At 38.4% G+C, this 15,489-nt stretch overlaps 1 long non-coding RNA gene across 3 annotated transcripts; it reads right to left on the bottom strand.

The window, feature by feature from the left end:
• Positions 1-11,288: 11,288 nt before the first annotated feature.
• On the bottom strand, positions 11,289-15,168 carry LOC131070301 (uncharacterized). Of its 3 annotated transcripts, none has more exons than XR_009112307.2 (5): positions 14,976-15,168; positions 12,020-14,888; positions 11,832-11,915; positions 11,673-11,726; positions 11,289-11,530 (listed from the first exon to the last, which is right to left on the bottom strand). It is a non-coding gene; the product is annotated as an uncharacterized LOC131070301 (long non-coding RNA). The 3 variants fall into 3 exon arrangements; XR_009112306.2 differs by having other exon boundaries at positions 12,020-12,373; positions 12,959-15,167; XR_009112305.2 differs by having other exon boundaries at positions 12,020-15,163.
• Between the last annotated feature and the right edge of the window lie 321 nt (positions 15,169-15,489).

The following is a 15,489-nucleotide window of genomic DNA, read 5'->3' as shown; positions in this document are numbered from 1 at the left end:
GCCAAGGTGCAAGAAAATGCAATTTTCAGTGTCATAATCAGGTTTCGGGGTCTCCATTCAGGTTGCGTGTTGCGTCGCCATCGCGAAGACCGAAATGCAGTCAAAATTGCAAGTGTCGCAATTTTAGGACGCTACAAGATGTTCATCTGTAAACTTTCTAAAAATCAAGATTTTATCTAAATAAACAACAATAAATTTACCAATATAGTCTTTGAGTACTTCATTCATGAGTCTCATGAATGTGCTAGGGGCATTTGTGAGTCTAAATGGCATAACAAGCCATTCATAAAGTCCTTTTGTGGTCTTGAATGTTGTCTTCCATTCATCTCCCTCCTTGATTCTTATTTGGTGATAGCCACTCTTGAGGTCTATCTTGGTGAAGTATTCAACACCTCCTTAACAATCCATCAAATCTTGAATCCTTAGAATCGAAAATCTATACCTAATTGTGATCCGGTTGATAGCTCTAGAATCAGTGCAAAGTCTCCAAGTACCTCCCTTCTTTGGGGCCAAAATGGTGGGAACTACACATGGACTGATGCTCTTCCTTATCAGACCATTGTCCAAGAGTTCTTGTATTTTCTTGGCTACTTCGTTATTCTCCTCCGGTATCATTTTATAGGCTTCCTTATTAGGTAATGAGGCTCTGAGTATGAAGTCAATTTGGTGACTTATAGCACGTTGAGGAGGCAAGGTTGTTGGTGTTCCATCACTGATAATGTCCTTAAACTGATTTAGGACCTGCTACACTTCATTGGGAATGCATACTTTCTTCTCCTTGCTTTCTTCTTTTGGTTTTACTACAATTACAAACCCCATTCCTTCTCCTTCCTTGAGTGTGTTAATGAACTCCTTCTCACCAACTAGAAGCACATTAGGACCCTTTGATCTTCCCTCTTCTTGGTCTCCTATGGACTGAATTTTATAGGTGATCCCATCTTTTTGAAAAGTATAGGCATTCTTTTCCCCATGGTGTATTGCTTTTCTGTCAAACTGCCAAGGCCTACCTAGGAGTAGGTGGCAAGCATCCATTGGAAAGATATCACACAAGATTTTATCCTTGTAGCCTCCTATAGTGAACTCCACCCAAGTTTGTTCATTCATAAGAACATGTTGCCCCTTATTGAGCCAAGTAACCCTATAATGATCACTATGTGGGATTCTTTGTAGGTTGAGCTTACTCACTGCTTCTTCTGACACTATGTTATTAGTGGACCCCGAATCCACCACCACTCTACATACTTTTCCTAATATCTTGCACTTTATCCTAAACAAGGATCTCCTTTGGCTAGGTTCCTCCTTAACTGGTTCTTTGATCAAGACTCTTCTCATCATGAGATTCTCTCTAGCCTCTGAATCTAAACTCACTTATGATGCTTTCACATTTGCTGCATCTTCTTAAATATAGTTTACTCTCCTCTCACCTCCTTGGGATGAAGAAGACATCTTAGGACATCTATAGGTCGGGTGTCCAAGTTGATGGCAATGGTAGCACTTCATTGTGGTGAAATAGGACCCTCTTCCTAATCTACTAGACCTTCCTCTACTAGAGTTTCTAGATCCCCTTCCTCTATAGTTGCTCTTGCTATTGGAATCCCCACTTTGCTCTACCAACTTGGATTTCCCTTGGGATCTTTGGTCTACACTTCTTCCACCATAGCTACCTCTATGACCTCTGCCATCTCTTCCCCTACCTCTCTGCGTCTATTGGTTTGCTCTTGTTTCTTTTTGCTCTTCTCTTCCACCTTGAGTACCAATTGATAGCACTTATGAACATTACTAGGACACAACAAACTCAACTCTTCTTGTATATTCCATCTCAAGCCATTTAAGTACCTGACTACCTTAATGCTTTCATCCTTCACAACCTTTGATCTCAAACATAACTTCTAAAATTTCTCAGTGTAGTTGCTCACATCTAGTTCTCTTTGTCTCAAGTTTTGTCTCCTCTTGTGCAATTGAATTTCATAGTCTTTAGGGATATATGCTTCTTTCACCTTGGCTAGCATTCCTTTCCAAGTGGCAATTGGGTTCTTACCCTCCTTTTGTCTCTCCTCTTGGATGAACTTCTAGCAAGTCAAGGTTTCTCCTCTCAATCTAGATTTGGCTACCTTCACCTTTTGTGCTTCACTAATTCCATCACATTCAAAGTGATTCTCCAATCCCTCAATCCATTCCATGACTACTTCTGGTTCCATTTTTCCACAAAATGTGGCACTCCTTCTAAGGACTTCCCTCCTAAGGATTCGATGGCTCTAAGGAAAGGTTCTTCAGGTAGAATAAGATCTGGTTCAAGTGTGCTATCCTCTTCTACTACTTCTTTACCCTTCCCTTCATCGACTTTGATTGTCACCTTCTCAATCTTGTCTTCAACTGCATCTAGTTTTCTCTCTAGTTGTTGTAATCTTACCCTGAGGAGTCTATTATCTTCCTCTTTATCTTCTACCTTCTTGGCTAGCTCTACATTGGTCACCATCCTTAGACTATTTTCTCCTATTGACTTAGTCTCTAACATGAACTGGCTTATTCCCAAGTCTTAGTTTTCTCTGATACTACTTTGATGGGGAGGGGTTCTCAAAGAGAGTCACACCTGGCTCAATAGGTAGTTGAATGATATTTTAGTGGGCTCATATCTCTCTTCACTTGTCCTTTTAACAAGTTAAACACTCAAACTCTCTTGGAGTGCTCCCTATCAATTTGTGCTCTTTAGTTGCTTCAGGCATGATTGAGATTCACAAGGGTAAATCCAACCATTATTCTATCCAACTCTCCAACATGTACTTGAAAGGGTTTTAGGGGGTGTTTCATAGGTGTTTCAATTCCAATCAAATGATTCTTCAACTAGTTTTTCACCATTTTCTCATCGCTCCCTCTTTCTCCTATTTTCTAGGCCTAATATCCCTAGAGCCCCAATTAGCCCTACCTTGCCAGTTTTTGGGAATTGACTCAAAAATATCTCAAAGAACCTGCCAACATGTTTTTTGATCCGAGTACCCTTTTGGAAAAACTTTTGAATCCACTACGACAGACAATCTAATTAGTCTGTACTGGTACAAATCCCAAAAATGGCACTTTTGAGGAGTTTTGAGTTAGCAGTCTTCTTCAAAAAGGTTTTGATGGCCTCTACACCCTGTCACACCTCCACCTCTTCAATGAGACTCTATCCTGCATCACACTTACATGCCAAACACTTGGCACATTCACAATTGTTCATCCCTGCAAGCAAATACAATGTTTTCAATCATTTTCCTAACCGAGATATGAAGGAGCTTGCCTAGGAAATGATAACAAGTTGCTTCTCTACAACTTCCAAGTCATTGCAAACCATATTTACACTGTACAAGGGTTCCATAAATTGAATCCCAAGGGCAATTGAGCAAAACTCAAGGGATTTCAAGTTGGAACCATGACTGGGCTCTTGAACCCTTGCTCAGGCCGAGAGCAATACAAATTTGCAACCACACTTCAAAATTGCACTAAATAAGGACACAAACACCTTCTGAGAAATAAAATATCATACACAAAACCACCATGAAATAACAGTAGCAAAATCAATCCATTATGTAAGGATTGTTGCTCCAAAGTTGATAAAATACAAGGTAAAATTTGGAAATTGTCTTCCAATTCTATTCAAACTTGCTCACAAAAGTGCCAACCCGTGTACAATAATTCTTAGAGCATTTTATATGTCATATGGATCCTAACCAACTCTTCATTGATTTCCTAACCACCGATGTGCTCAAAAATGCGAAAGTTGCTCAAAAGTTGCAATGTCGAGCAACAATGACAACTTTTGCTCAAATGTGCATTTTTACATTTTATGCATTTCTACTCATCCTAAACCTCCTAGGATGACTCCCTAACATTAAAATGACATTCCTAGATTCCAAATGAGGTTTTACAAGATATTTTACATCAAAATGCAAATTTATGCCATTTTGGGCTTACAAGGGCTCATAGGCCAAATTTGAGCAAACAAACAACCTAGTTGACAATCATCCTTCAAATGACTATGCAATACACATGTGGACCTCTGAGTAGTCCATTATTCACAAACCTAATCCAAAATAAGGACTATCACACCAAAATATGGAAAGTGCATCAACAAAATGGTTACAAGCTAGGTGTTCCTGCACCATCGACTAAGGCAGGATGAAGTGGATGGTGGGGGATTGCAGTAGAATGAAGTGGATGGTGGTGGATTGATGTAGGATGGGGTGGAAGATGGTGGATCGGGATAGGATGAAGTGGTTGGTAAGCTAAGATAGGATGAAGTGGAAGATGGTGGAGGATTGTGGTAGGATGAAGTGGCTGGTAAGTTGAGATAGTATGAAGTGGAAGATGGTGGACTAAGGTAGGATGGTGCAGATGAAGATCTTTTGGTGCACGATGGAGTGGAAGATGGTGGATTGAGATAGGATGAAGTGGATGGTGGAGGATTGCGGTAGGGTGAAGTGGGTGGTGGGTTGAGATAGGATGAAGTGGATGGTGGGTTAATATAGGATGGAGGCTTAGGATTAGATGAAGGAGTGAGATAGGATCGGTGATTCGGATTGGATGGAGGAGTGAGATGGGATGGGGGATTCAGATTAGGGATCATGTAATGGATTTGGGTATAATGAGACAATATATTTGGATTAGGGATGTTAGTGGTAGCGTTGTGAGGAAAAGATGGAGGCATGGATGTTGCATATGAGGGATACATGGAGGTGATACATGAGGGAGATGTCGGCAGAAGACATGATGGATTTCCCTTGTCAAAGGTGTGATAAGGATTATGTGAGGATGCATATGGATGAATGTTAGGGTAGATAGGATGAACAATTAGATTTTGGTATCTAAAACTTGGTGCAAGATTGCTAAAGATGATGACATCAAGGTTTTCAATTTCGTATTAGTCTTGATCAACCATACCCTCATCATCATCAGAATGGGATGTAGTGGAAGTAAATGACGGACGAACAAACTCATCATAATAAAATTGTGACATGACTATTAGTTGATGAGTTGGAAAGAGATGAAATATGAAAAAGGATGATAAACCATAGCTCCAAATAGGACGAATGACAAGCTCAAACTAGAATGGGGACTGACTCTAAGGAAGTTGGAAAGAGGATGAAGTTTGATGTTCGATTTTGGACGTTTGATGTTTGGATTGATGACCTAGGAAGAAGGCAATGATGACACAAATTAGGAGATGAGAGATGATGATGGATGATAGTGACGATGCAAGAATTGAGAGGATGGCCAAGATCCAATTAGTGACTAGGAGGATCAAGCGCGATGAGATAAACCATACACTAGATAGACAATAATAACGACATCAAATTTGGAATGATTACAACCAAGGTTATAACTATAAACTGAGATGATAAAAGTGACCATGCAAGTTAAGACCCTATTAGACAATAATGGCAACGTTAGATTTGAGATGATGACAACCAAGGTAACGACTCAAAAACTTGGAAGATAAAAGTGACAATGCAAATTGAGACCTTGGGAACAAGGCAAGCCCGCTAGACTATGAAATAAACTCGATGGACAAATTTTGGCAGCATATCTAGACAATAAGGATCAAACCCGCTAAAGGAAGAGGTGAACCCGCCACAGTAAGGATCAAAACCACTAGATCTAGGTGCAAACCCACTATAGTATCAAAAGACTGAGAGAACCGACAACATCGTCAGCGAACCCACCAGAGTAAAGAGCGAGCCCGTGAGTTTTCAAAGCAAACTCACAAGAGTTCAAATGACAATGACTACGCTAAGTATGTCAATATAGCTCAAGACAGAGGCATTCCCGCTATACTAGGAAGCGAACCCACTGCAAGACAACAACAACTAGGACTATGTGAAATGTGATGTGTTTGATAACTAATATTGATTTTGACAAAAGATCGTTGTGACACAAACACAACAAGCACATACGAATGATAGAATGCAATAAAATAATCGTGCACTTCCTAGGATAGTCAAATGACTGCACTTGTTGAATCCCCTAGCCCAGAATACCACATCCAACCAGATAGATATAAGCTTGGCAGCACTGGCTCCACCCTCAACACACACTTCTTGGGCATGATAAGCTTTGAATTTCTAAAGACCCAAAGATCTCAAGAAATTTTCTCTCAAATTGGGGGGTACATGAAGGGTGTCTTCGGCATGCATGTATCACAATGCCTAAGCCAGTAGGTAGAAGGATTGGGGCCACTATAACATTGGTTCGTAGTAATTTTCCAACGGGTCCAGTCGAACAACGATTACGCGAAGCAAGCCACTTAAGGCTCTAATTGAGCTTATTGATGAAGAGAAGGCCTCCACATACAATGAATTCACTCAACACTCCGGCCGTTTGACCATATTTTTTATATAGCGGCTTGAAAAACACCGCTCGAGGTCACGTTGGGAGAGATGTTATCCCCAACGTGCCCCTATTTCGAAACACCCCCTTGGGTGACGAGGCCCACAAGATGTGATTCGCTAATAAAAAGAAAAATGAGTGTCGCTAACACTTTTATCTTGCACCTAGGACCATGAGAGCCAAGGGAGAAGATAGTGTGTGTTAGTAGTAGGACCACTCCACATGCGCACAAGTGTGGCAATCACGAAAGACATGGGGTTCATTTTCTTTAATCAAATTGAAGTTTCCCTAATTAACATAAGATACAAATGCAATAATTGAAAAACAATAAAAGAAAATGAAATCGTTTCAGCGAAACCCCTCTTTGGCGGTCCTGCAACAAATTATTAGTGTTTTAAAAGCATGGGGTATTCAATTGCATGATTAGTTGCATAAACATTAGTGAAAAATTAATCAAACAACCAAAATTAGCGAGTTAGCAATGATTTGATGAAATAAAGATTCAGGAAAATGATTGTCAAAACACAGAGACCACAAACCCGCTGAAACATAGTGTGCATTCTCGCTGTTGGTGTTGGAAATAAGCCACACCCAGACCAACGATGGACTGGTCCAAGAGGGGCCAGTAGCTTAGTGGTAGAGCACTCCAGTAGCATATGGAAGGTCCTAGGTTCGAGTCCTAGCTGGTCCATGTCTCAACATGGTATCAGAGCCAGGTCTAGGCTAGGAGCCCCAAGCACACGAAAGGTGTGGCTTAAGGGGGGGTGTTGGTGTTGGAAATAAGCCACACCTGGACCGATGATGGACTGGTCCAAGAGGGGTCGGTAGCTTAGTGGTAGAGCACTCCAGCAACGTATGGAAGGTCCTAGGTTCGAGTCCTAGCTGGTCCATGTCTCAACATGGTATCAGACCCACAATTTTTTTTTTTTTAATACAAACCCACTGGACCAAGGTGCAAACCTACTATTCTAATGATGATCATATGCAAACCCGCCACTTTTGGATGCAAACCCGCTATTCTAGGCTACAAACCTGTTATTTTAGGGAAACAAAAGTGCAGGATTAAAATCAAGATTTAATGAATGCAAACCCGCCATTTAACAGTTCAAACCCGCCATTTTAAAATGTGAACTCGCTAATTGTGTATGAAATGAAAAAAAGCATTTACAAAATCCCGAGAGCAAAATGGCTGAACTTTACCGTCCGTACGATTTTGAAAAGGCATTCCCGCTGCTTCAAGTAGAGAACTCGTCGTTTCTGGAAGCGAACCCATTACTTCTTAAAATGTCAAGAATTATAAAATAGACTTCCATCGTGGTGGAAATCCACATGTAGTCTCGTGTTTTAGCCTACAAGTACTCAAAATATGTGAAAAAGACACTCAAACAACAAAAAATGTTAAAATGACCCATGAAGTGGGTCCCAATGGGTGTGCCAGAACATGTGTGATGAAAAATGTGCATGCTAAACAAAGGACTAAAATGTAAACTAAATAATCAAGCATATACAAGACATTCTACACCTCAAGATTAGAATAATAAAATTAAAACGGAAATAGAATTGACAACACAATGCAAGCCATAATTCCTGCTTCGATTTGATTATTCCGCAATTTGATGTGTTCTCATGGCATTTTTAGATGCTCAATATTGCTCCATGATTATGGTTGCAAATGATAATGGACGATTGATGAAATATGCAATGAGATGGGAGTGAGTAGTGATTTGTGTAGAGTAACGGTGCAGCTGAATGAAGGTGGATAATTTGGTCTAAAATGAGGGGGATTATATAGGAGGTGAAAGGAAGGAGAGGGGGTGTGAGGATGAGACACTTGTCTTCAGGGAGGACAAGTGTCAAGCCTTGTGGAAGAGATTCCACACTTATCCTCAAAGGGAACAAGTGGCTCAAGGAGGAATGATAGGTGTCCTTAGGGGACACATGTCTATTTTGGGGAGCAACACCCTAAAATAAAAGGGATATTTTCATAATAATTAGGAAAGTTTGTTGGAATGTGCACACATGAGGGGAGGTTAGAAGGGATAGGATAGGGTTGGAGGATGACTAGGATATGGTTAGGTTAAATGGTTAGGTTAGATGGGGGAGGGTTAAAGTTAGGAGCCATGTGCTCAAATAGGATATTTGAATTAAATTAATTAATGATATTAATTAATCCATGGACTTAGATAAGGGGATTTGATTAATTAAAAATAATTAATCAAAAGGGGGTGGAAAAGAGATATTAATTAATTGGAAGAATAGGATTTAAATTTGATTAAATCAATTAGTCAATTAGATGTCTACAAGTTTAATCGAATAGGAATTGGGGAGTTGATGAAGGAAACTTTGGAGAACAGTGTTTTGGGTCAAATCAAAATAGAGGTGGCAATTGAGCTCCTCCCATTGCACGGTTTAATGCAAGGAATCAAGGACCCAAGAATCAAAATGCAACTATATCTCATTTCATATGTGAAGGTAATCGCTTTGGTAGTCAATGTCTACATACAAACGAGAAGCTTGGTAAAAAAATAACAATACCAACTATAGTCAACACATAATTTTTATTTGTTGGCATTAGATTGTCATTGATGTCAACAATTGATGTGATGCATGGGACAAAGATTCAGGATGATGAGTGTCTCAGAGGAAGATCAACAATTTGGATATAAAGGACAAGGGCATTGATTGTTGTAGTGATGTAATCCCAATGTGTTATCCACATGCAACACATCATTTTTATCACCACATGCAACACGTCGTGTTTATCATCACATGTGCAAATAGAGAACAGAGGTGGAGAGCAGAGATCAAATACCAAAGAGTAGAGAGACGAGGCAGGAAAAACAAAAATGTTATCTACATAGAGTGGGGCAAAGAAAAAGAACTGGACAGAGCAGAGATCAGAGAGCTGTGTGCAGAGATGAGAGAGGAAAAAAGGCATAGAGAAGGGATTTATAGCTGAGATCAGAGAGCAGAGGAAAGAGATTGTGAGTTGAGAAGAGTCAAGTCAATCCCAAGTGCAAAGAACAAAGTGTGGGTTACCAAATTTCATTTGTAACAAGGTGCATAACTACAATTGAATATTTATTCATTGTATGTCATTTGAGTTGGTGCTTCTTAGGGTTGGTGTCCATAAACATTGTAATAATTTTTTTTTAACTATGAGGCTAGATTAGAGCACTAGACTCTAGTAACATTTCTCACCGAGGTTTTTCCCCACCATAGGATTTCCTCATATATCTGGTGTCATGTGTTTTCCCTATATGTGTGAATGAGTTTAATATCTCTACTCATAGTTTCTTGATTTATGTTATTAAATCTTTGATTGTTTAGATAGTTCAATTTTTTGTTACCACTGATTCACCCCCCCCCCCCCCCCCCCCCCACCCTCTCAGTGGTCCATTTGTGTTCCTTCACTATTATTATGTTCAATAATATTGGTTATCTGATTATGTATTAGTTGTTTGTATAAAGTGTTTGGTGACTTCAAGTAACTATAAGTGTTGAGTTGTTTTAAGCATTGGTTAGTTGATGGTTGTGTTCCTCTTGGAAGTCGTTGGGTCTTTTAAATAGATTGTGTAACTTCAAGGAAAGTAGAATGATCTAGTGAGATCAACTATGATCCTTGACTAAGCATCTGTAGTCTTTTTCTATAATAATTTCATGTGTGAATAAAGATATACCTAACACATATATCATATGCATTGTCATCTCTATTATTAATTCATGTATTTATTTTATTGGATAGAGGAATAAACAACAATTACAACTTGAATAATGATCAACCCCAAAGGCCAAATCCAACAAATCAACAACTGCAACAACAATTTTATTGCATTCAAGTAGTAGTATTAAAGCAATTTTTTACATCACCTTCAAAAAATGTGTACATCATCAAACCAAGCAACTTGCATGCAATTGCATTAGAACTAACATTATTCCCAAGTTAGAGGCAAGCTTGATGTGTTACCATAGACTTGAAAACCAAAAATCCCAATGAATAGAATTGCACTAAACAACACTTGTACATTTTTTTTTTTTACAAAAGAGGCATCAAGCACCCTATAGGTGCTGATGATATACATGGAGATTGGGAAATATTAGTTGGGCGTTTCATGTTTACAATATAGTGCATCAAACATTTATATTTTCCAATGCTGGGAGTGATCCTATCTGCATTGTTCTAACTGCACCACACCAATTTGAAAATATGATATCCCCTTGTATCTTGTGATCATACTGAGACTGGAAGAAATAACCCAACACCAACATCTCCTGCACCTCTTGCAACTGTTATGTCAGTTGCCTTCACTGGAATGCTATCCACCATTCCACTAAATGACTGGTAGATAACCCCAACAAAAAAAGACATTCAATACTTGAAAAATGAAGCTAATATAATTCCATCAATGACAGGTGTAGATTACACTGAATGTTCATAAAAACTAACATGGGCAAATTTGGGAGGTTTTGTATCGACCTTGGTATAATGTTTGCAACCCTTTTTTGTGGGAAAAGTTAGAACCAATAATGTTCATTTGGGGCACCAAAGTCAGATGAGAAATTTAATTTTTAGGGTCCCCACCTATATGGAATGCTACCTCCTCATCGAGCACCTGAAAGAATTGCATAAACAACATACGAACAATACACGATGTGTTTCTCACACATTCCATATAAAGAACACAATGTGCATCTCACATAATAATGCAAAAGTACAAGGTTTTTTTAACAATGCAAGAATATACTAATATTTGAACAATAAAAGAAGAGTACACCAATAATTAAACATATAATACATTGATATCCAACAATATGTGAATCAAATGTTCACATTTATAACCAAATTAATCTGACATACTATCTAAAACAAACCGTTCAATTGAAAAAAGTAAATTGTGTCCAGAAATGTCCAACAAAGCAATAAAATGGTGTTCACAAATGTCAACTCAAGCATTAAGACAAAGATACATAGTAAATGAATAAAATGATATATTCACCATCTCCTCTGCTATCTAGTTTGTGCAATGGAGGATATGCTTTTGTAGAATCTACTTCTTTTCCTAGAGTTATTGTGTAACTCAGGAGGCGTGATCCCAAGGGATCGAAGCCTTGCAATAGGAGGTTGCTTTATGGGCACTTTATTAGTCTTCACATAGTGGAGGTCATTATCCTGTAGGAATCCACAAACAATATAGATGAGTAGCGCCAATACAATAGGAACTTGCACAATAAATATGCTAGTGTAGTGGACATAAATGAAAGTATGAAAAATATGTAGGTACAATAGATATAAAGGAAAGCATGAGACATACCACATGCTGCTTTACGTGCAATTATGTGGTGTCAGTAATCAGGAGGTGTTCATCCTGCAAGAAACCATAGACAAAACAGATGGGTTGCACCATTACAAATAACAGCTTGTGCAATAAATATGTTGGTAGAGTGGATTTAAAGAAAAGTATGAGACATACCATAGGCAGCTTGACAGGCAATTTCTTTGTGGTGGTGATCGGTAGGGGTTCATCCATCACATAATCAATGGTGAGTTGTGAATCCTGCAAATAACCACAAACAACATAGATGAGTTACACTATTATAATAGGAACTTGCCCAATGCATATTTCGATACAAGGGATGTAAAGGAATTTATGACACAAACCTCTCAAAAGGAACTTTGGACATCGTTAAGTTGTGTCGGAGAGGCGGGTCGGGCCAAGTCCGAGATATTCCATATCTCAAATGAATCCATTGAATATATCAAGACATCTGAGAATGGGTGGCAATAAGGCAGCTTGACATCTTCGTCAACCACCTCAATAAAATGAACTTTCACAGTACCCGGTGGGAGTAGAATATTGTGGAAAACTGCACCACTTCCCATAATAACCACTTTGCCTTTTCCAACCAGCAGTCCCTTCAATCAAAGCTCAACATGGTCTCCGATAGTATAAGTGTCACCTTCATCATGTTCACTATTCTCATCCAGAGCACAATGCACTGCTTCTGAGGTGATCTGTTACAAAGTTAGGAATGTTGTTAGGTATGGTGTATAGCCTAATGTTGGGAATATTGTGATTGATGATGATCAAGATTTTTTTGTTATCATTGATGACACAAAACAATGGTTCTACACATGCAAAACAATATTGAAGAGGATAGCCTTGCGTATGCAAGACTCAAAGCAATTAATCATCAATGGATCAAAGACACAAATCCATAGTCATCAAAGACAATAATAAAAAGTTGGGCAAAGACAAAGGTCAACAGTGCATATGTAAAAACATTGCCCATACAAACGTAAAACTTAAGGCATACAACAAGTTGGTGAAAGACATAGGATAGTGATTACGTAAAAATATTGCCCATACATACACAAAACTAAATGCACACATGCATTTCAAATGATACCTAAACATTCAAGCTACAGTGGACTCATAATTAACAAAATTACATAAGAGTTCACAATGTGGGCTTTCAAAGGTGACGTGGACATTAGTTGTACGAAATAACTCATTCCACCAAAACTCGTAAACAATAATAACAACTAAAAAGATCCATCATACATTATGAATGTTGAAAATGAAATGCAAGAATATACCTTGTCCTTTTTCTTCTTCCTTTTTTCCACCGCATGTTGCTTATCACCTCTCGGTTGAACAACATACACAGGCTGGTACCATTTAGGAAAAAAAAGGGTTTGGAGAAGTCGTAACAGTAAAATGAGGAATAGGCATTTTATACAAGTACCATTTTCGAAAAAACACAGGAAATTAACTGGCAAAATGGTTCTTAAAAAAAAAACCTTTAAGAAAGAAATTGCTGAAACATAGCAAATAACCTAGTTTTCTACCATGGGTGCAAATAGATTAGCCCACCGAGATAATCCACTTTGTGAAATGGAAGTAGAGATATCTCCTACTTCAAATAGTGATAATATGAGAGTAGTGAAATGGAACAGTTGTGGCATGTGGAATACACTATGGATTTCAATGCAAGCTGGTGCCATTTAGGAAAAAAAAAAGGGGGTTTGGAGAAGTCGTAATGACAAGACAAGAAATAGGCTTTTTTTACAAGTACCATTTTTGAAAAAACACAGAAAATTAAATGGCAAAATGGTTCTTAAAATAAAATGAAAAATAAACCTTCAAGAAAGAAGTTGCTGAGACATAGCAATTAGTAGAGTTGGGTATGATTTAGAAACTTTACGCGAAAATAAGGATTGTCAACTAAAGTTGTTTGAAGACAAGCAAGATAAGGTTGTTGACAAACCACATCGGCTAGACTTACCAACACATACTCAGTTAATGAATACATTGCATGATTAGAGAAAATCAAATTATTTCTAAGATTGATGTGGCATCTAGGTATATCCAAAAACACTTATTTCTTGTTGTTCTAATCTTTCGTGTTATCAATGTCGCCATTCCGCGGTAATACATAGTTAAAAGCCATTGTGTTTTTCACATGGCCAAACCGGGTGTGTGCAAAACAATTGGAATTCCTACCAAGCCAGTTCAGATGTGTACAAAACCGTCATTGGTTTTCCCAACACACCAGATACTACATTGTGCAAAAGTTTCGTGCCTTTTAACATTCCCAGTCCCCACAGGTGGTCAAAAAATGCGTATACACAAAACACACATACAAAGTAGGCAGAATTCAAAACTTCAATTTTTTTTTCAGTCTTCTCAAAAACCCTAGTCCACTCCCCAATTTTATTACAATCCCTGGAAACAATTCGAAACATTACAAAAACCAGATTTTTAAAAACCCACACCACTCTGATAAAACTTTCATGTCCTTTAGGATTCTCAGTCCCGACAAGTGATCCAAATCCACGCAAAACAGATATACATACTAAATAGAATTCAATATTCCCAAATGTTTACAATGGATAGCAAACCCTAGTCCGCTCCCCAAATTTATTACAGACCCTATAAACATTAGATAATTGACCATTAGTCTTCTACAGTCCATACCAACATGACAAAATGGCAAAAAGTATTGGAAAATATAAATAACTCTTAGGGCTTGGCCTTGCTTCAAAACCTCCACGACTCGGCCTCCAAAACACCGGGCACTTTGGATTTTGCTTCCCTGCACTGCGAACACCCTTACCACAGCGACAAAACCTCCATTACAGTTCCCTGCGATGCCTTCAGATTTAGCAGTAATGGTAATGCTAACGTCAACAACAATTTCTCAATTAGCTATGCATTAAATAGCTAACCTCCAAGAGCATTTCATTTTAATGAAAACCCAACAATTTTATGAAAAAATAGAAATCAAAATCTTCAATTCATGAAATGAATGAGCATTTCTCTGTCAATCTGATCGAATTCTACAGTGTTGCAGTGGATTTGATATCTTCTTGAAAAGAACTTAGCTCGAGAATAAGAATGCCAAGCTTGGTATAGAGAACACCTTAAAAAGGATATAACAAGAAAGTGCACAAACCAGTAGCCTTCTCCGTTGATTTCCCATATTTCTTATGCTGCCTTGAACAGTAATGGTGCATACAGAAAGTACTGCACACAAGTACACAATGAAATAGATTTACATAAGCAGAAAATGAATGAAAACTCAAACAAAGCTATCAGTTATATACGTTTCACCTTGTAGTTGTTAAGCCTCTCCCATGGCCATGAAAATAAAGGACCTCTGTTCTGCTCCATGATCTGTCTCAACAGTGAAAAATGATTGAACGAGTTGAAATAGTAGCAGTGCAGGTTTGAGCACGTGGAATCCTCCGGCTATTGCAATGCCAAAACGTGTTGTCTCGTGATGATATCACGTGGGGAAGACTCTGACATGGGGTTTTGATTAATTTCCAGTTGGCCAGAAGCTGATTATAGCTGAAGATAGCTATTCTGGTTCCAAAACAGATCTTTAGTATAGAGTGTTAGCGATAGGTTAGTCAATCGCCGTCGTTTATTGTAAAATCGACAGTGTAAAACGCGCGACTAAATCAATTCGTACTCTCGTTTTGGAACCAGAATAGACGAGTCCACAAGATTATGGCTAGGTGAGCACACAAATAGAAAATAATTTGATGTTTAAAAATTAACAATATTTGTTAAGTCTTGGGATGATAAAAACTACATGTTTGGGTGAGATTAAAAATATTAT

This window comes from Cryptomeria japonica, chromosome 1 (assembly GCF_030272615.1).
Source record: "Cryptomeria japonica chromosome 1, Sugi_1.0, whole genome shotgun sequence".
Classification (NCBI taxonomy): Eukaryota; Viridiplantae; Streptophyta; class Pinopsida; order Cupressales; family Cupressaceae; genus Cryptomeria; species Cryptomeria japonica.
This window is presented reverse-complemented; position numbering and strand designations above follow the sequence as displayed.